The following is a 21,763-nucleotide window of genomic DNA, read 5'->3' as shown; positions in this document are numbered from 1 at the left end:
ATTCATTCCTTATATAGTACTGTCACCACAATACTTACTCTGAAGGTGGAGTTTGGAGAGGAAGAGAGGTATTGGTGCTCTGCTATCTGCAGATCTACTCTGCTCATGTTTGGGTGATGGTTTCAGAAGTCTGGTATGAGTCACATTCTTTGGGAAGTAAAAATGTTTGGTTTTTCAGTAAAAAGTCTTTAGATTGTCAGTAAAATAAAATAAAAATGTTCTTTGCCTGAGAGGTAGGATAGGAGCAGATTGTTCTGATTTCTGCTTCTGTTGTCCCTTCAGCAAGTCTCATGCTGTTTCAGAGTTTGACAGGTAAATTTAGTGCTGTGAAGGTATGACCCATATTGTCTGTTTTCTTTTTGCTAGTAATTTCTGCTCCTACTGATTTTTTTCCAAGGCAAGGAGAACTGCAATACCCTAAAGCAGGGGGGAAAAAACCCAAAGATGTACACAAGACCTTTCCTCTGTGTTGCAGAGCACTAAGGTGCCCTGCTTCTATTGAGAGGGGAAACTGCTAGGGAAAGAGCCCTAGTAGGAGGTAAGGAGCCCAGCTGTTGGGCACCAGGGCAACTGGAGTTAGATAGTGACCCACACCTGCCAGCGGTCAGCTGACCAAAAGGGGCAGGGCCTGGCTCTCATATAAACCCTAGGGCTGAGGCCAGGAGGGCAGTTCCCTTCCAGCAGCCAAGGGGGAAGGAGCTCTGCTGGAGCAGACAAAGGGGAGAGGCCTGCCTGTACTATCAGTCGGATACTGGTGAGAGATGGAGCACCCTTGGGGTGCCATGAAAGATGTTTTAGCTGAATGGCTTGAGTTTGTTATAGCCCAGGGGCTTGTGTTTTGGTTATTTCACTGGTGGCTTGGGTGAGGCTATAAGGGGATGGAGGAGGCCTCATAGGGGACTCACAGTAGAGAGGGGAACCCAGCCCCAGAGTGGGGGGGCAGTGATTTGAGAAGCCCTAGAGTGGGGCTGCACTTTTGGGGGGGTATGGTGACCCCAGGTGCCCAAGATTGCACAGCGTGAGACAGGGCTGCAGAGGGCCTGAGCATCAGGAGAATGCAGTGAGAGAAAGGGGCTGAGGGGAGCCCAGTGAGGACAAGAGGGCCAAATTGTAGCAAGGCCCAGACTGAACAATGCCGATTCCATCTGTGAGGTTTGGGGTATGGCTGGAGCCACGCATGGCCCATAAGGCTAGGGTGCCCCGAAACACCCATCGTCCACTATTTTGGAGTGGGACCCACCAAGGGTCCAGGAGCCTATGGGATCAGAGTGTACAGTGAGTTGTGACCAAGAGGGCTTAAAGGCAGCCTCCTATACATAGATATTCCATCAAAGACATAGCGGGTGAGAATCGAGGGTGCCCATTGGGCCAACTTGGCACGGCAAAGGGGGCCTTAGGGAGATGAATTTCACCATAGTCCTGTAACAGAGGACGGAATTGTTTTATTTCTGCATCATTTTAGGCAGGTTATTTTGATACTAATATGGATCCTTAAAATATAATTCCTGCTCTAGAAGAAGGATGGCCTCATAGCTGTTTTTCATCCCTAGTTTCTATCAGTCTCAGAAGGTCATAATGAAAATAAATTCTGTTCATACATCATTATGAAAATGGAAAGAGAGTCCTATGAGATCCAAGAAGTATGCAAACATGGTAAAGAGACCTGGAAGCCCATATTCAGGCAAGAATCGCACACTGAAGTCATTTCAAGGTAAATCCTGGAGAGGTACCTTCAGTTCCTACCTCCCCAGAAGTCAACTGGAGGTGTAGGTTCTAGTCTTGAGCAGAGACTTGGTATAAATTGAGTAATGTCTTTTGGGCTTTCGACCATTACATCTTTTGCTGTAGTAATTTGGCATCCAGCTTCATTTTTCTTCTCTTCTTGGTTTTACTTGGATGATACCTTTTCCTTGCAGTGAAAAAAATGTATCATCCAAGTAAAACCAAGGAGAAAAGAAAAATTAACCTGGATGCCAAATGAAAATGGGATGAGAAACAGCTATGAGGCCATCCTTCTTCTAGAGCAGGAATTATATTTTAAGGATCCATGTTAGTATCAAAATAACCTGCCCAAAATGATGCAGAAATGAAACAAATCTGTCCTCTGTTACAGGACTGTGGTGAAATTGGATATTAACTGTTTTCATTATCACTTGAGTTGGAAGGGACTGAGTCTAGCCCTATGCTCAAGGCAGAGTCGTCCCTGAATAAACCATTCCAGCCATGTGTCTGTCTAACCTTGATGCTTTGAAACATCTTGGGTTTAGTGCTGTTTTTTAACATTAACATCCAACTATCTTAACAAAAACAACCAAACAACTTGCAATGATTCTCCAATCTTCTCTTTCTATGAAAGACAGAGATGTAGGGAATAATGAGAAACCAGCAAAGACCATTAGTTAATGATAATGATTACCAACGTGAGTTTTTTATGGTACAGCTTTTCACCAGTAAGTTTAATTTAATGAACTATGAACCAGCAAATGTTTGAATTTATCTTAACAATTAAAAAAAAAAACCCAACATTTTTTTTTAAAGAGAGTTCAGGAAATACAATCCAAGCTAGAGGTTTAAAGACTTCAAATCTTTTAATACTCCAAACCATATTCTCTCTCTCTCTCTCTCTCTCTCTCTCTTTCCCACCCACCCAGATTAGTTTGAAGCCAGGTGCAGAAGTTACACTTATTAAGTGGTATGGCTGCAAGGCACATGCTTAACCAAATAGACAGTCAGAGCACATAAAGCACTATAAAAATGGTATTATCACTCAAAGTGCAGTGCAGTTCACAGTGTGTACTTACCCCCATCTGAACATTTGTAAAGATTACAGCTTTCAAGATGCATTGCTTCCTCACACTGCATTCCCCTGCACCCTGGTGTATGCCCAGCTGGGGACTGGGAAAGGGGTACAGTGTGGGTTGAGGTCAGCGGTGCCTGGAATGCAAGGTCAGAGGACCCCAGGACTAGAGACCTATGGCCATGAGCCAAGGCAGTGGCACTCAAAGCCTTCTACACACACGCACACAAAATGCAAGCATCTGAGAGACATGCACAGTTGATGGCCCAGGGTGAGCTGAATAGGCATGCATGAGGTGGCTGGCTGGTAGCTCATGACCATGACAAGCTGCTGCAACATAACATCCCAGTGGATAGCTGTGATTTCCCCAACAGCCAATCAGGGCTGCCTCGGTCTTTCAGCAGCCTGGGGTGCCCACAGGGCATGCTGAGAGGCATATGAAAGCCCCCCTATCTCCTGGTCTTGGGTTATGCAGATAAGCTCTGAGCCCCCACATCTAAGGTCTAACATGAATTTTGCTTTCTCCCAAACTAACTATGGGTGCTTAGAGTAAAGCTTAAAAGTTAGACTTGTTCCACAGACTTCTTGAACACCTGTACTGAAATCTAAAAAATTTGAAGTTAGAGCCTCCAAATAGTGACGAACTTCAAGTACACTAGTGTTTTCAGTTTTCGGGCATTATTTGGCATAAAAATGGCATTATTTTGTACTTTGTAAGGAACTTGACACTCATCTGTCATTCTACACATCTTAGAAATGGTTATTGTGCTTGGCATTTTAATTTCCAGTTTTTTGGCTGTGTCTGGACATTTGTTTTGAATTGGAGCCAACTGATAAGATGCAATCCAGTACCAGAGAGTATACAGGGCCTTTACATTTTATTTTATTTCATTTCATGCACATTTAAAAGAAAGATAAGTGTGCATATATTATTTCAGTATCAAGTCCTCTTATGCTGTTGGTCAAAGAATGTCTGCAAAGATGTCAGAATAAAAAATATCCCACAAATAAGTGATTATTTCTTCCCTCAGGTTAACATATTGTAGTCCCAGATGCATATAAAAGAAATGTAAGTGGAGAAAAGGTCATGCTTGGCTATTAACCAGAATGCAGATATAAAGCATCTTTTATGATATATGCTCAACTTGCTGATGACAGAATAAAAGGAATTATCATATTTGGCCTATAACAATAAGTTATAAGTCACCATTCAGTGTATGGGACCACTGGCTTTTCCATTATTCAGAACGATTTCCCTGAGGAACCGAGTGGTTTGATTTGGGTTTTTTCTTTTTCTTTTTTTCTTTTTTTTTGGGGGGGGGAGGGTGTTTAAAACCTGTTCTGTACTCTGCTGATGTAAATCACCATTACTTGACTTGAGTGAATTTACTTCTCCCAATAAAATAAAAATAAAATACTATAACAAGGCAACTTCCTTTAAATAGTTTTGTGCTCTGAGTGTGACAATTTTTGCATACTGGAGGTACCTCTTAAGATTGATGGTATAATTTGGTGCAGTTTTTCCACACTTTTTTCTCTTTAGTTGCAAAAAAGTGTGGAAAAACTGCACCAAATTATACCATCAATCTTAAGAGGTACCTCCAGTATGCAAAAATTGTCAAAGCTAAAGGCATTTATTGTTATTCCTATAACCCACTGTGAGACTTCTAGTGTTTTAGATGCTAATAATAGTGTGCTTAGCTTGGATTTTTTGAGAGAGGATAACTTTGCAAATGCTGACACTTACAGAAGATGCGTTTTAAGTTCATTCTGGGTTGAGAGTTTTTAGTCTCAGCTGCATTTTCCCTGTTTTTAAGGGCAAATGTTTGTTAATAATGGATTTGACACAGTAGGTGTATCAGTATTTCATCTGCCAACCAAAATAAATGTTCTGTACATTTCAGAACTGTTTTCTTTCTAGTCTTGCTTTTATTGCTTTTTTCATAAGATCTGTTCTTACAATATGTGAGGAGTATTCCTTTTTTTCACCGCAAGAGGGCAGATTGCTACTGTATAACTAGGTATGACTAAAAGGAAAAGTATCCAACTTTTATTTGTTTTATTTGAGCCTACTTGGAAAACTTGTCTTTTCACTCCATAATTGGCACTCCTAGCTTCAAGTTACAATAATTTGAAGTGGAGGATGAGCAATATACAGTCCTGCATCTATCACCTCTATTTACTGACCCATCGGGGACCCAATAAAACTACTTTTATGACTATTAGTATTGGGTTTTTACTCAAGAACTGAGATTCTCAGTAGCCCTTGAAATTGTTGGCATATTTGCACAATTCTAATCACATTGACACTCTGTGCAATATAGTAATCGACACCTTACAAGCCAGCATGCTCTATTAACCGGCATGCCGGCTTGTAAGGTAAAGTGGAACTGGAAGCGTCCACTGTAGCACTTCCAGTTTCCTCAAGCCCCAACAGCCTGGGGCAAAGCAGCCTGTGTGGGGCCCACCTCCCTGTCCTGTGGGGCCTGCGGGAGGGGTGGCAATGCTGCAGGAGGAGTGGTGACACCCCAGAAGCGGAGGCCCAAACAGGCAGAGACACCTGTTTGGGTCTCTTAATTAACTGGCATATTTTGTTATTTGGCATCCCCCATTCCCAGGGGATACCGGATAACAGAGCTTTTACTGTTTATGGTATAATATGTTTGCTAATAGCATCACCGCTCCTTCCTATCCTGAGTGGCCAGAAAAGGGGTGGCAGTGTTTCTTCCCTCAGTTCTTCCTCCCCGCACAGTAAACCTTCCTTGGGAGCATGTGTACATGTGCTCCCTGTTGAGACTGTGCTTAGTCTACTGTGCTCACCAAGGAGTTTTGGAGCATGAAAGGCAGTAATCATTGATAAGAAACAAAGTATAAGAATTACTAAGTACTATACTAAACAATAATACCAGATAAATCCAAATGGACATGGAGAGAGAGCCAAAAAACAACTGGACGCAGGTAGCTCCATATGCAATTAGGCCACAGGTCTACATGAGATGCTTACTGAGGAGAAGACTAATTAGTTGTGTAGTAAATGTCTTACATCTACATGTGCAGTGCTAATAGTACTTTTATTTACAGTTTTAGTTTCCTGTAAACTATCTTACTGCAGAGTTATTTATTGAGCAGCAATGTATGTGTAGGCACTGACCAGAGTGTCAATTGCACCCAGACAGTCCAGCCAGCAGGGGGCCACACCTGCCTGCTGCCTAGCTACATGGCTCAGCAGCTGCAGAAAGTGTCATGGCCCAGACAGCTCCTCCATCACCTGACACAGCCACAAGCTGCATAAGACTGATCACTCATGCCCCATGCCAGCTCAGGGGGCATGCCACATTGCTGTTACCAGCCAGAGCCAAGAGCTGATCCCTGTGCCCCCTGCTGGCTCTGCTTGGCTGCTGCAGGGGAACAGAGCAGGGCAGGAACAGCCCTGGCTTAAACTGTTCCTCCATTGCTCAATTTAATGTGGTCTTGAGTGCCTGTGTAGACAACGCGCTACAAGAAAAGATAGCACTTAATAACCATTATCTTTTAAGTCTGCTGAAGGGTGACTTCATGCCATTTACAGCATACTACTGTTATTTATTTATGGAGCTTTCAGTACTTGAATATAAGGTTACAGAAAGCTCTTCACTTTATTTTTCTAAATAAGTGCTTAAAACTATTTAAAAAACTCAGTAATTAGATTTTGAATCTACTCTTGTGCTTCTGCTTTTAGCAAGCTCCTGGAAAGAGTAACGTGCAGCTGTATCTCAACCTGCTGCAGATATTTATGGAGTATCCAATAATTAGCTGCTCCTTTTGTTGCCTGCTCTTAGTGTTCTGGCCTTTCTTTCAATTGGTTCCTCTAACTATGCATCAAAATTAATAATCTATTAATTGAAAAACACATTAGACTAAATTATCAAAGTTATGAAATTATATTAAGAGAAATTGGTCCATTATCTTTATACAGCTATTAACTAATTTAGTATGAAAGGGAGCTTTAGAGACTAAAGTATGGCAGCATGATTAGCACATGGAAAAACTGAGTAAAGACTTGTAGGTTTTGTTCTTGCATCTTAACCTGAATCATCTTGTTACCTGACATGGTTCACTTAATACTGTTATGCTTTAGTTTATCCATTTGTATAACAGAATTCATAAGTAATTGTTAAATAGAGGAGTAGTGAGACATATGTGGTTTGTAATGCACTTGGATATGTAAAGAAAAGGTTGCTGCATAAATTCAGAGTGGTTTCCGTGGCTGGGGACAGAAATTATACAAATCAGTATAAGTAATCTGAAACCAGTTCAAATCTGTAAACGCAACAAAAGTTCAATGTGCATAAACCACTTTCAAAATGACTGAAACTGGTTTAAGATAAACCTGGATGAATGTAGTATCAGACTTAACTGAGTTAGATTAGATTGGTTTATTGAACTAGTCTCCCAGATCCCCTCCAGATTCAAGTTAACTCCAGATTCCCAGTATGCATTGCACCTCCCCTGCAAACCCTCCTTCACAAGGTGGGCAAATTAGCCTTAGCTCAAGTGGAACAGGGAGGTGTGCTCTAGCGCCTCTTAGCTTCTGGCCTTGGCCACTGCAGGCATGTGGCTGCATTTCCAGAATAAGAAGTGAATGTCTGTTCATTCAGCGGACATAGTTTAGACTAATCTGCAGAGACTGAATTGATTCAGTCTTGTGCTTTTTGACTGTCTGTACTTAGCCCATATGTCTGTCTTGCTGCTTTTAAGTGTTCCATTACCTCAATAGTTTCCTACTATAGTGCAAGGGGAAAGGAATAAAAAGGGAAATGTCACAACTAACACTTGTTTTTTAAATGACTGTATGGCTTCAACTTAAAGCACAAAGCTGGAAATGTGATACTGAGGCTGACTGTCACCTTCTCAGTCTACCTGTCAATACACTAAGTGGTCACTACTCACAACTGGCACCAATTCATAACTCTTTGGCAGTCTCAGCTGAGATAGACCAGGGCTTTAGATGAGAGTATAGGTCAGATCCTATGTACATTCAAGAGATCTCTCTTGGGGCTTTGTTACACATTACACTTTAAGCTTCTCAAATGTTGATTTTATTGTTTGTGCTAGCTTGGCTGGAGCAGGCACCTGTTAAAGCAAGCAGGGGCCTTGAGGACTGAAAGGTAAGAGTCCCGCCCCCCCTTCCTCTCCCATTCCATTTTGGGCTCCCCCACTACCAGTGTTCAGGGCTCACTTGCACCCCACTCTGGCTCCCAGCTTACTTGCGACTGCCAGCACTGTCCTGGAGGACCAGACGGGGAAGGGAAACCTGTCTGCCCAGCCACTGCTGATGTTCTTCAGACTGAGCTCAGCCCAGACAGCAGCAAGGCAGGTACATTCTCCTTCTGTGCCTGCTCTACCAGCAGTACCACTAGTAAGCTAGGAGCTGTGGGGGGGGGCAGTGAGTAAGGATCTGGGGTGCTGGTGGGATGGCAGGCAATTCCAGGCAGCAGGATATGGGGGATTGAACCCACTGCCCTCCTACTCCCAATCTGGGTCACGGGCAGTGTGGCGTTACACAAATGTGTAGCCTGGAGTGGCTATGCATCAGTGTAACACAAGTGGAGTAACCCAAATTTTACTAAAACCAGTTCTGGAGTGGCATAACTTTTTAAGCTGCTTACAGGGCATGTAAAACTAGTTTTACATGTTAATGCATAGACAATCCAGGGGTTAAAGAGTTTCAGGAGTTGAATAAAAATTAATGTGTAACAAAGTGCTTCATCAAGGTAGACCAGTGGAGAGTTCTGGGTAAATGGCAAGAAAAACAGTGGGGCATTGGACCCTATAGATGCTGAAATACTTACCATAAGCAGGACAGAGTGAACTATTTGGTGACACCATAAAGAGCAAAATTCACCTCCAGCTCTGCTTAACAGCACTGTGTCCTTAATTAATGTTGCCATGTGCGGAGGTATTTCATACCCCAGTGATTAAGTGGGTTTTTTTGGTTGGTTTGTCTTTTTTCAGCTTTTATTTTGGATTTTGTAACTTTTCCACTTATGAGGTTTTTGTCTCCAAACTCCCCATCTGAAGCTCAGAACAGGCTTTTGAAAATGTGGTGTCTTTACCCTGCAATTAAATGAACAGTTATTGTTCTGTCTTCTATATATGTTCAGTAAAAACCTGTAAGATGCATCAGCAGAAAAGTTATAATAAACAAATATTTTTAACTGGGTCTTTGGAAGAATCATAGGCTAACAGAAAATCTTTAATGGTAAGTGTGGCTTAACACAATGACAAGTCCAAGATTTCACAGAGATACTTACTGCAGAATCTTGCTTTCTCTGAGAATTTTCTCTCAATAGGAAGAATGGGGTTGTGGCCAGTTTTCCTTTTAAAATCTTTTGCAGAGAATGTCACTACTACACAGAACGATCTGGAAATTAGTCATAAGTCCAACATATGCACCAGTAACCCACACAGATCAAGCAGGAGATCATCAGGAATAATTAGCTCAACTGCTAGAAGATTCAAATATCCAGGTTCAATGTTGGCATGTGAAACAAGAGGCTCTAGAGAGCAGGAAGGGGAAGAAATGATTGACCCTCTTGAATAGAGAGGAAAATGAAACAAATGATATATAACAGCTTTGGTTTATTTTGGAAATAGCTTTAATTCAGTAGCAAGTAGCAGTACTGTAACTAACAGTGGGTGACCAGGGAATGACCCCTGGACACCAATTTTTAAATGAAGCACTAGCAGTAGGAGCCAGGGTTTCACTTGGGGGAGAGCCAGTGGATCAGGGTGTTACTCGGGGAAGGGCTAGAAATAAGGACATTTGGAGAAGGGTCAGCACTGCTATGGAAGGAAGTGCTGCTGAAATCAGTGTTGTGATGTCCTGGTGGCAATGGAATTGGGCACTGGCAGCATCTTCACCCCCAATTCAAATGATGCTGTGGGGGGAGGGAGGGCGAGCCATCAGGGCTTGCACCCAAGGCACAAATGTTATGGGTTATGACTCTGGCAAGTAGTGATTAATTTGCATAAATGTTACTTCTGCTGAAACCTGAGTAAAGATAAGAGTGGGATAGGGTTTTCACAGATTGAGTTAATCTTGAGTTCATTCCTACTAGAAAGGTTGTGGAATAAAGGTAATGTGCAATGGCCACAAGGGGGGGGGAACCCCCCTCCCCCAAAAAACAAGCACTGACAAATCCTGAGGGGCTATTCAACATGTATGATGTGGCAGATTAGGGAAGAAACTTAAAATACAAGATCCTGCTAGCCAGAGCTGAAAGGGGCAAGAAGACTTTTTAAAAGTCTCAGAGAGAACTTTGTTTCTACAATCAATACTGATTTTCAAGTTCTGGCAGCAGGAAAATAGGATTCAAATTAGAATTGTAGGGCATTTACTCACAAAGGTGAAAACCTTTGATTTCATACAGCAAGGGCTACAGAGCATAACAACAACAACAAAAAGGATAACCTTAACCTTGTATAATATTTGAGGTTTAATCTTGTGTAATACAAAAGGTAAAGACAATAGAGTAATTAAAAATGCAACATTGGCATGATTTTTGCTTCTGAGAAGGATGGAAGGAGAGATGAGATAAAGAAACCATTGGGAATAGGGCAATGGCATATTTATATTTATATCAAGGACAACAATGGAACATAAATAACAGAAAAAGATGGCACAGTAGAGAAAACAAGCTTTGAATATTTTTCCAGGACCATGTGTCTTCCTTTGTAGAAGAAAGGTGGTGGAACCTTTTCCTACTTCTGGCCCAGATAAGGTTGCCAGGTGCTCAACATCACACAGAAGATGGATGCTCTTTATCACAATGCTGAGTAGAATCTAGCATCTCAATAAAGAAGCCTAAGTAGAACAGAGTCCTATCTCTACGGTTGCCTGCAAATCCACAAAAGGGTAGAGAAGTACACATACTCCCCTAGTGTATGGGGGAGTTTGAAAGGCAGTCCATCTATGAGAGAGAGTAGCTAAGAGTGTTCCCTGGGACAAGTTTGACTTTGCACTACTCTCTTGTCTGGGGTGTACTTCTAGTCCTGAGTGATTTCAAGAAGTCAATAGGAAAAATGGAAGTATACTGACAGATTTAAGAAGAGTAATTTTCCTCTTTGTTCTGCACTGCTATCTCTTATCAGCAGAGTGGATTCAAGGCCATAGCTTGCAGTGGTTCTGGATAATTTCCACTAACAGCAATCGCTAAAAATTGGCAAGGGGGACTTTGGCCAGTTTTGGTAAAAGGGGATTCTTCACAATAATGACCATGAACAGGTTGTATAAAATCTAAAGGAAGAAAGTGTGGGCAGCAAGTATAACTCTCAAGGATGTTAATTATGATGTAGAGCAAGAATTCAACACTTTCAGCTGAAGGGCTTCAAATTCCAAGACACAGACAAAGGTTATGATGTACTTCAAAGGATCATACCTGACAATGTATGAATAATGCCAAACCTTTAGTTTTTAGGACTTGGTCTGAAAACAAATGTGGTACAGCTGAGAGAAGCTTTCCTGCCAAGTTACTGCAGATAGACAGATAATATTGTTTTGATTATTTCCAAGACAGTGGCCAGGGCCTGTAAAAGTTGACAGGCAAATTCAGTTGTGCAATGTGGACTGAAAAGAAGCCCAAAAAATGGGTCTGCTTAAGAAATACCGTTGTGAAACACTAGTGAAGCTTTGTGCAGTCATCTGAACAGAGTGGGTGTCTTTACACCATGCTCCAAGGGTGGGGTGCTTTAATTGGGCTCTTAAGAGCCACTCTAATTTAAAGTGCCTGCAGCCTTTTGTGGCTTCAGTGTCCCATACTTCAAAATGGCGGTGGGGACACTTTAACTAAAGCTCATCAAACCACCATTGTGAAGCACAGGGACACTTAAACCCCCCCCCCCCCCACACACACACACACAAGATGCCAAGGCTTCTGGAACATGCTAATTAGCACAGTTAAGTCTGCTCCAACATGCTGTAATTATAGTGCATTGAAGCAGGTGTCCATATGTCTACAGGCACCTGCTAGGAGAAAGCACTATGGGCTTGATATCTTTATATACATTCATCCTTCCAGGAATGTAATATGTCACAAATGAGGATTTGGACCTACCAGATCAGAATCATAGCATTTTAAACTAGCACTTCACAAGTGAGTGTGTGACTATTTGTTCAGCTTTGGGAAAAAAATGGGTCTTTTATAGATTTTTATAATCTAAACCAAACCAATGTATGTCCATTTCAAGAAACACAGCAACCCCTTATTTTCATAGCTTTTAAACAGATAATGTTGATCTGATCTTCTCCTAGATTGCACACTGGACCTATGAATATTGACTATTTTCTTAACACATAACAGTATAGAAAATGGATCATGACAGGAAGTCAAGAGGCCATTAATGTCAAATGTAAGGGAAGAGGATATTCTGAAAAGGTGTTGAAGCAGTATAGAGATGGATGTTTGCCAGAGAAGCATAGTACACAAGACTTTTGATATTATAACATTTAACCAATTGTCATGGGATGGGGTCCTGCATGATGGCCGTGATCTCCCCAAGGCCCCCTTACCATGCTAAGTTGGTCCAATGGGCACCCTCTATTCTTGCCTGCCACATCTTTGATGGTATGAATGATGGGGAGGCTGCCTTTTAAGTCCTTTTGGACATGGTCTTGATGAAGTCTCTGGACTCTGTGGGTTTTCTGGATCTCTGGTGGGTCCCATTCCAAAAACAGATGTCACAATGGGTGTTTCGGGGCACCCTAGCCTTATGGGTCATGTGTGACTCCAACCACCCCTTTACCACACCCCAAGCCTCGCAGATAGTACTGATGTTGTATGGTCTGGGCCTTGTTATAATTTGGCCCCCTTGTCCTCCCTGGGCTCTCCACAGCTCTACAAAGTGCTGCACCCTCACTGGTGCCAGGGTCCGTGCGCCCCAAATGCCACACTCTTGCTGGCACTGGGGTCCCCACACTGTCATGGGTCTCCTCTGAGGCTGCCTCCATCCCCAAATAGCCTTACCCAAACTAATGGTCTTATACAGCAATAAACAAAACACAAGCCCCTGGGCTGTAACATAAATTCAAGCTGCCTGGCTATAAAATCATTCAGACCCTACCAGGGAATGATCTGTCCCTCAGCAGTATCAGAAGCTGCTCCTGCAGTTGCGCCTTTCCCCTTTGTTTGCTCTGGGAAACCTCTTTCCCCCTTGGCTGCTAGCAGGGAACTGCTGTCCTGGCCTCAGCCCTGGAGTTTATCTATGAGCCAGGCCCTGCCCCTTCCAGTCAGCTGATTGCTGGCAGGTTTGGCCACTAGTTTGTTCTGGCTGCCCTGGTAACCAGCAGCTGGGGCTTCCAACTCACTGCTGGGGCTCTTCCCCTGGCAGTTTCAGCTCTTTAAAGGAGCAGGGCACCCTAGTGCCCTGTGACACCAATCAAAGAAATTGTGCAAAAACAGGCCCAAGTGAATATTGCATGTTGTTTGACAGCTCTTTGTACACTGCAGCTGTTTGTACGTGTCACGGAGCTTATCCTGTTCACCATGAAGTCAAATCAATGGCAATTCAAGTCCAGAGAAAGTACAGCTCTAGAAGTAACCCAGTTTTAAATATATAGACATCTGAAACCTGCTAAAATCAGTAATATAGTTAAAACAAGGATAAACTGTGGGCTACAGTAGATGGAAGCAACATTGGATGGTACATGAACATCCTTTTAATAGAACTCTGTACGTAGGATTGCATTAAAATTGGTTTTCTGTAGTAACAGTCAACAAAGTTTTACAGCTGTATTACTAAGACATTGGTATACTTCTCCCACGAAAGGGTTACATGAATTTTCAGAAGTTGCTAGACAATAGTACCTGCACTTATGGGAACTAAGGGGAGATTTTTTCCTTCTCCTGATAAAATGGTGTTCTTAATATAATATTCTTGCTAAAGCTTTTGTGGGTGGTGCTTTATAGAAACTGGCCTGTATGGGTTCCAGCTAGTTTAGACAGAATACCCTTCTTGCTTGGGAGAACAAATCCCTTTTAATAAAGCACTTATAAATTTCATATATAAAATTCATCATCAGTCTCTTCAATAACTCTGCTGACAGGAAGCTCCCATCTTGCACATTATACATACAACAGAGAGAGAATCCATTTCACTTCCACCGAGATGCAGGAAAAGGCTCTGTAAACAGAGAACGTATAAAATTTTAAATATGCAGATCCCAGTTCTTGAAGTATGGTTGTACAGTGGCACTGTGGCAATGTCAAACAGGTCCCTGAGTGATCTAGCCAACCACTATGAGATTTCCCTCGAGCACAGACTCTTTCATTACTTTAGAGCCACTAGCCATGACACGAGTCTTATAAATGGCATGAACTGGTCTACTCCATTATTTTGCTTGTCTTCAGTGTTTTTAAAATGCAGAAATGACTCTGCCATGGCCTTGGAGGAGAATATTTTTCTCATTCTCATACAGCCTTGCTGTGAAGGATTCTGATCAAGTTTGAGTCATTGTGCAGGTTTTTCATCTAAAATGTTCTGTGTATAATGGACAATCACAGAATTCTCAAACTATAGTATTTACTGTGGCATAGTTTGTGTTAGGAAAGTGGCAGTGTAATAGTACTGATCCATGCTATCTAAGGAGCTCTAGATCTGACAACCATTTAGTGTTCTGACTAGTAAGATATTTGCCAATGAGCCTTACTTTGTAGGGGTAGAAAAAAGGAATGCTTTGTTTTCTTGGATTCGGAGTTTGTCAAAAAGGTTAGTAATTGTAAAATCTATAAATATCAATATCTGACTCATGGCTATCTACTTTTTTTGTTGTACTACACAAGGCAAAACCAACCTCAGGTGGTAAAAGTAAAGCAGTTCATTTACAAGCATTTCTATCCTGAGTTTGTTTCTTCTTTATGATAGAATTTAAAATCTGTTTTACCTTGCAAATATATATTTACATTCAAATGTTTCTTGATCCAAAGTACAGTGGGCCTTACTGAGCCATTTAGCCACAGCACTGTGTTGGGGTGGTGAAGCTCCACTGACCCCAGAGTCTGAATGGTCTGTTGTAAGGAGTGGCAACAGAAATTAATCTGATATGGATTTCCTCAAGAGTGCAGGAGGGGAGAGTCTCTGCACTCCTCCCTAATGTTACCCGGCTCCCTTCCCCCTCCTTCAGCCCATGCTTCCCCAGGGACTGACAGTCACTATTTTATCTAAATTTCATTTAAAAATTGCTGTTTGTCTAAAACCTGAGCAAAGCCCTTTAACATGAATAATTGTGTAAAACATCTCAGATATGTGAACTAGGGCATGTGAAGCTTGCATCCCTTGTACACACTTCATCCTCAATACCTAAGAGATGCACATAACAGAAAGAGGCATCTGCATGTGTGCTTCTAATTCCAGGACCTCATGGACAGCACATTATACTGGGATCTGGATTCAACACTTGAGCTCTCCCCATTCTTTCTTGGGCCAGGTGAAACAGGGAGATCGGCAGGAAAGTGTATTATGTTTTTGGGGTAGAGTCTGCTCATATGCCTTGGCACTCCATAGCACTTCCTTTCAGAGAAGCTGTGTAAGTGGGATCCAAATGGAACCTACCACTTCTCCTGCCCACAGGACAGTTACTGCATCATGAAGGTTTTCATAGTGGGGTTGAAATAATAAAGGGAGTGAAAATAAAAGGATCAGAGAAGACTTTAAAAAAAAATGTTGCATACAATATTACTGTTCAGCTGTTGTGTGCTGGCACTGTACATAATGAGAGAGGTTGCTAGAGCTATCAGTGTTTCTCATGAAATGAGAAGCTACAGCATCTTACAATAGCTAAAAAATGCTTTGTATATGCTTAGCTTGAATTTTATATTTGCCTGAGGCATTTCTAGCTTGTGAATTGGTCTTGGTCATTTGAACTAATATATTTCTTTTTCCTCTTTCACATTTTGGGCTTGTACATCTGAGGACCAAGAGATTGAGACTTGAGGTTTAATTAAAGAGTTCCCATCAGCTTTCATTCAGTGCATTGTGTGATGTGTAAAGAGGACTGAGAGCACTCAAAAGTCAAATGTCCTTGTCAGTCTAACAGCCCTTCAGGTTGGTATAAGGGCAACCCAGTTTCCTTAGGCAATAGCACCAAAGGAGCAATATGGCTAGTAACACATTCAGCCATCTTTGACTCTTGAGCATGGATGACCACGTATAACTGGGTCAGCTGAATGTAGCCTTCATATGAGTATAGGGTTACGGTCAAAATCCCTGTCTTTGGATCTATAGTGAGATATTTCAATCACTCTGCCACTATACATGAGAGGCAGAAGAACAGGATTGTGTGTGGTGGATTGTTTTAGATTTAAAGAATTTGGATGGAGTTTTTGTTTTACTATTTCATTCTGTTTTTATATATTGTTTTCTCTCTTACTATAAGCTTCCTGAGCCTTTTTTGGGAAAGATGGCATATAAATCAAATTAATACAGGACTGAATCTAATACCAATAAATATACAATTGCCACTTCTTGTATTAGTACTGGCAACAGATATCTTATGGGTTAATTCTGCATAGCTTTAGGAAACAATTAAATTCAATAATTCTTTTTCTGTCCAGTAACTATCACTGTAAATCTTACCTCCTAAATTTGTTGCTAGTTAAGTGCCAAAGTCACTTAACATACATAACTGGTAGTATTTTTGTTCTATGACTAAGTTCCTATTTGTAAACATACAGGGGTATCCTTATGCTGAATATCAAGAACACAAAGGAAATCATGTAGCAATAGTTGAACTGAGGCATCTTGATCAGTCATCATGTGAGAGCCTACCGTCTCTGTTCCAAATTTCCTTATGACTTGCCCAGCAGGATTTACATAACTTTGTTACTAATATTAGAAATAATGAATTGTGGGATTATTTAAAAATATTCTGCCTCTCTGTTTCCAGTTTTACATAAAAAATAATCCCTGATTATCACTGCATGATAGTAAAGGAAAAGAAGTCATTATCATTTATAAAATATACACATTGTTTCATATGAGGCCTGATACAAAGTTCACCCAAGCCAGTTGAGACTCTCCCAATGATTTTAGTGATCTTTGGCTAAGGCTTATAAGGTTATCAGCATACATTTCTCAAGACCCTTCAGTGGAAGTCTGACCCAAGTTTGAACTGTTGATAAAAACAATTGTTTTTCTTAAGGCGTTAACTATGTCTTCCAGATGTATCGTTTATGCTTGGTCAAGTATATTGTAGAATGTATACCTGCTTAACACACATGTTAGTGGAAGCAAGTGGCTAGTTGGATGGATGGATACTAATTACAACGGGTGATATTAAGTATAAAAAAGATAAGATTTGGGATAAATAAACTACATGGTATAGAAATGTATTGTAGGTACTGTGTCATTTTAATATTATTTCATATGCCATGACATACATGGCAAATACATTTATGTAGTTTATAAGAGATGCATGGAAAAATGTTACTTTTTAATACCTTCATGGTTATAAATAACATAGTACGTTAGAAGTTTCCCACCAGAGAAAAGAAACCCAAAAGTTACCTTTCCTAGGTGTTGCTTTGGTTTAGCATGCTAGGAGGTATCTAATAACTAGGAAGCAAAGCCAGGCCACTTTCAGTTTTGTAAGCATTCACAGCCACAGCACAGCCTCCTTTAGTAAAAGTACATCCACAATTAGTCATTTGACTACTTCCTAGGAGTGTTCCCAGATTCCTCCCTAATGCTGGAGTCCTGTACAACAGCAGTCATGACTAGCGCTAAGAGATTGTCCCATTCAGGACATACCTTGCGAGGACCTTTCACCTATCCTCTAATGGCTTATAATTTTGAAGAGAATCAGGTTTAATGGCTTTGCTCTGATGGCTTTCAAGTGCTCAGTGAGCTATAATAGCCCTTAGTTCCTGTAGGTGTTTGTTCCAGTGTTAAGCCAGTCCCAGAGAAAGCTGTTTCCTGCACGGGTTATATTTCTGTACCCTGACCAAGGCAACACTTGATAATGTATCATCTTCCACTTCTAGTTAATTATGTCTATGATATAGCCAACCGGATAGTTTGCGCCCCTTTCCACAGCGAAAAGCAAACACAGACACAGCTATGTTCAAAAAGCATCATCAGGGACCATTCAAAGAACTCTTGACATGTAGTCAGGTGACAGCATGTTGGAAGACAGGGAGCTGAAATGGGGTGAAAGGGTGGGAAAGGCGCATGCTTATTTAATAAGAGCTGGCAACAACCAAAAAGATCATATGGCTGTCTCGTGTTCCTGAGCTTTTTAATAGCAAATAATCAACTTTCTTTTCTCAGTACACTGTTATGGATTAATTTGCCTTGACAGAGAAACTGCAAGAACTTGCATAAGTGGGTGGAACTAGATATGAAGTTTCAATGCAACACCCAAAGTCTCATTATTATGCCTGCTGGGATTCCCTGAGGAAAAACCATATTAAATTACAGCACAATAAGGATGGACAGAATGGAAAGACCTATTCCAAACTTGTTAATGGTGTATGCAAGGGACTGAAATGCCTACATTCAGATCTGTCCTTAAGAATTTGATTTTTCTCTTCTCCTCAGCCAGAAGCAACTTCATATCTGGTTCCTAATTGTAATATACTGAATAAAAGCTAATAGCTTCACAATTGCTAGGTGGTTTTATATGCAAACTCAAAAACATGGTTGCTGCCCAGGAACTTATTATTTAATATCGTAATGAACCCAAGAGTTCTTCTGACTTAGGCTCAACCTATCTTGCAAAGAGCTCACAAGATTTCAGTGGCATTGCATCTAAACCTTAATCCTGAGATTTAACTTAATCCAGATCTGGAGTGAAATACTTCTTCCATTACCGTTGCATGTCTATCACAAGTATGCTGGGAGTTACATTTTCTCCTTACTCTGGCAGTGCAGGAACGTTATTATCACAAACCTATGCTAACCCTAGAACTCATCCCATATTATACCTTTACTAATTGATTTGACTGAGAGGGGTATGAGAACTGCACCAATACTGGCAAGTCCAAAGTTGAACATTTGTCTGTAGATATCTTTTTCTAAATAAACCTTTAAATACCAAAAACCTATTGCTCTCCAAAACCAGATCTCTAATTTCTGTAATTCTGTACCTCCAAAAGTAATTATCTAGGCACTGAAGATACCCAGATTTTCTGTGTATTGAATTGGCTTTCAAAATGTCCTCAAAAGTTCCAGTGTAAAGAAAGCACTTTTTCTTGATCCAATTATGCAAGCACACAATAAATCAGTTATATAATACTTCTCATTTTTATACATTGCCCAGGCTCACAAGAACAAACTCCTTTTGTTTTTACTTTATTTTAAAATCCTCTTACTGCTTTTCATAAAAATGATTTATCTGTAGCATAAAGCCCAACTATGTTCAGGAGTCATTTGCAAGCAAAAAATAAGCCATGCTAAAAGCAAATGGATGTTCCCACTTCCCTTGAACAAAATTAATAACTAGAGTCCTTTGTATCTGAAATGTATAACCTTATGCATAATCTGTGTCCTAAATTGTAGCCTTGACATTTTTCTCTTTTCAGCCTGGTGCTACAGAGGTTATAACCCAAGAATAAATATGTTTAACCAAGCCAGCTTCTTAGCTGCCACGTATTAAATGGCTGCTTAACACTGACCTTACTGTGTCAGAGTTCAGGTCCTTTGCAGAGATGGTACATTCAGACTATGGGAGAGTGGAGTGAAATGCTTCCAACGACCACCGGTTCTTTTTAGAAATGATGGTGCCGCAAAGATGGCAGGCAACAAATCTAACATGGCATCATGACAGTGATTATACATTGCTGGGAAGATAGAGGAAAGCATCAGGAACAATGAGAATCCAAAAGAATGGGATGGAGGGAATTAACAAACAAACCAGCCTTTCATCAGGGTTTTGATGCAAAGCCCAGTGAATGTAGTCCCTAATCTCTCCAAAGCAATAGAGGCCTAAATTGTAATCTTAGAGCTTCACATGAGTGAAAGTGCACAGCTGTACTACCTCAGGAATAGCACAGAGAACAAACTGTGCTGATCCTTCCTTGTATGACTAGCCTCTGACAAAGTAGACTGTTGCCTTCAAAAGCTTATACCTCTCTGAACCAGTTAGTGTCTAAAGTGTTGCCCTGCCCTGCCATTCTGCATGTTTTCAGACTAACTACCTCTCTGTTCTGGGAGAGAAATAAATTGCTTCACTGCATTTTGTAGATCTGTTTCATTCCTCCCTAGGGACTCAGCAAGCTACTTTGGCTGGCAAGCATATGGACAAAATCAGGGCTCATCTCACTATCCACCATTGTTTCCTGTTCCAGTGTATTGGCTTGTTCTCAATGGAGATCAGCCCTTGTTCCCTGCCCTCTGACTCAAATTACAATCCAAACAGGAAGGAGTAGGGAAATAATAAGGGGGCTCATTGACTGCTGGCTAAAAAGAGAGGTTTCTATCTTTCTGTAGGATCTGTTCTTAGAAGTGGATAATGGTCTATTGCCACTATTTAATAGAATTGTTCCCTTAGCTCAAGCTCTAAAAATACGTATCCCTCTGGTTTGTATTGTAACCTGTATTAAATCCTTGGTACAAAGTACTGCCTCATTAGCTAATGAATAGGATTTGTTGCCACAGGATCTGTGTACAGACTCCCACTGTAAAACCAAACCAAACCAAACCAAAACTTTCTTCTGTCCCTCTCAAAGAGAGGTCAGACGCCTCTGTAGAACCATTCCTTCTGATGTCAGGACTACTGGGCGGATGCTCCACATCCCTTCACCCAGGAGAGAAATCTGTCTGTTTCAAGTGATGAGATAGGCAAATGGGACACATTCTCCAAGTCCTCTAACAGCCAGGGGGGAAATTGAGCATAAAAGTAATGCAAACACTGCTTGGCTGAAGTAGACTTGTCCCTTTTGTAGTTTTGTGATAGTAATATTTTTCCAAACCTGCAGGAAATCCTTCAGCAAAAATAGAATAATATTTCTAATGTAAAAGCTTTTCTAAAATATATGAAAGTAAAACCCAATCCAGTAAGATCTTTTCTTAATTCATAAAAAATCAGGATGAGACAAAATCAAAATGTTCTTTGTTTTCTTTACAGGTCACACTGATTCTGTGGTTTCTTCTAGGTATAGATGTATCAAATGTTAAACTTAGCAACAGCAACAACAAAATAATTTAGGAAAAACACTTGTGTAGTATATTCTTCCAGTTACGTTTTTACGAGTTTGCTGATCTTCCACAAACAAAAACACTCTCTTCTAGTACTGATTTGTGGGAGGGATACACACTATAGAAAAGTGAATGAGCTGTTGTATTTGAGAGGTCTAGAATTTAGTCAAAAGGTAATTTTAGCATCTACTTTGTATTTTAGTAAGGGTGATTTCTTTGGGTTTTTTTTTTTTTTTTTTCTAATGGTGAGTTCCATCGTAACGTTCTGGTTCTTGGAAAAGTTGTCTGCCAACTACCACTTTTTCCCCCCAGTGGAATGAAACTGTTGTCTGAGGTTATCACGATAGGAGTGCAGATTCCCTCGGGTTGCAATGCGCCTCATTCCAACTGGGCCTTTGAACTCAGTACAAACAACTTTCAAACAGCAGCACTAAATGTGCAAAGCTGTTAGTCAAATGCAAAGTAATTAATCTCCTATTAAAAGATGAGGAAGCTTTGTGATTTTAACTTCTAATGTATCATTCACTCATGGAGTAATTCAGCAAAATAATTTAAATGTTTGAGAAGAATAAGGGAGGACAGGACAAGAAAGAGAAAAGGAGTTGATGCCTAGATACACTGGTAAAAGAGAAATACAAACGGATAGAAGTACTCAATAAAAATGGAGAGTGACCTGTGAGAGGGAGGACAGGTTTCTTTCCCCCCACCCAAATGCTATGTAATAACATCAATTATGTTTGGGACATGTTTTAACTGCAATGTGACTGGCAGCCCACAAATTTTTTTTTCAGGAGC

The 21,763-nt window shown here is 40.9% G+C and overlaps 1 protein-coding gene and 1 long non-coding RNA gene across 5 annotated transcripts in view; one reads left to right on the top strand and one right to left on the bottom strand.

Moving 5' to 3' along the window:
* LOC149862867 (uncharacterized) overlaps nucleotides 1–21,763 on the top strand; it is a 59,303-nt gene that overhangs the window by 2,811 nt on the left and 34,729 nt on the right. The window lies entirely within an intron of this gene.
* LOC149862866 (uncharacterized) overlaps nucleotides 8,864–21,763 on the bottom strand; it is a 60,727-nt gene continuing 47,827 nt past the window's right edge. For 2 of the 4 annotated variants that reach the window (XR_016442892.1, XM_090051071.1), the window contains one exon: nucleotides 10,263–13,957. The gene's annotated coding sequence lies outside the window, so the exon portion shown is untranslated. Of the gene's footprint in view, nucleotides 8,894–10,262; nucleotides 13,958–19,452; nucleotides 19,612–21,763 lie in introns of those variants that run through there. The other 2 variants (XM_090051074.1, XM_090051073.1) reach the window with 2 other exon arrangements.

Source organism: Crocodylus siamensis, chromosome 6, assembly GCF_052110815.1.
Source record: "Crocodylus siamensis isolate JL-2025a chromosome 6, ASM5211081v1, whole genome shotgun sequence".
NCBI classification, from domain to species: Eukaryota; Metazoa; Chordata; order Crocodylia; family Crocodylidae; genus Crocodylus; species Crocodylus siamensis.
The sequence above is the reverse complement of the archived record's forward strand: the minus strand, read 5'-3'. Positions and strand labels throughout refer to the sequence as shown.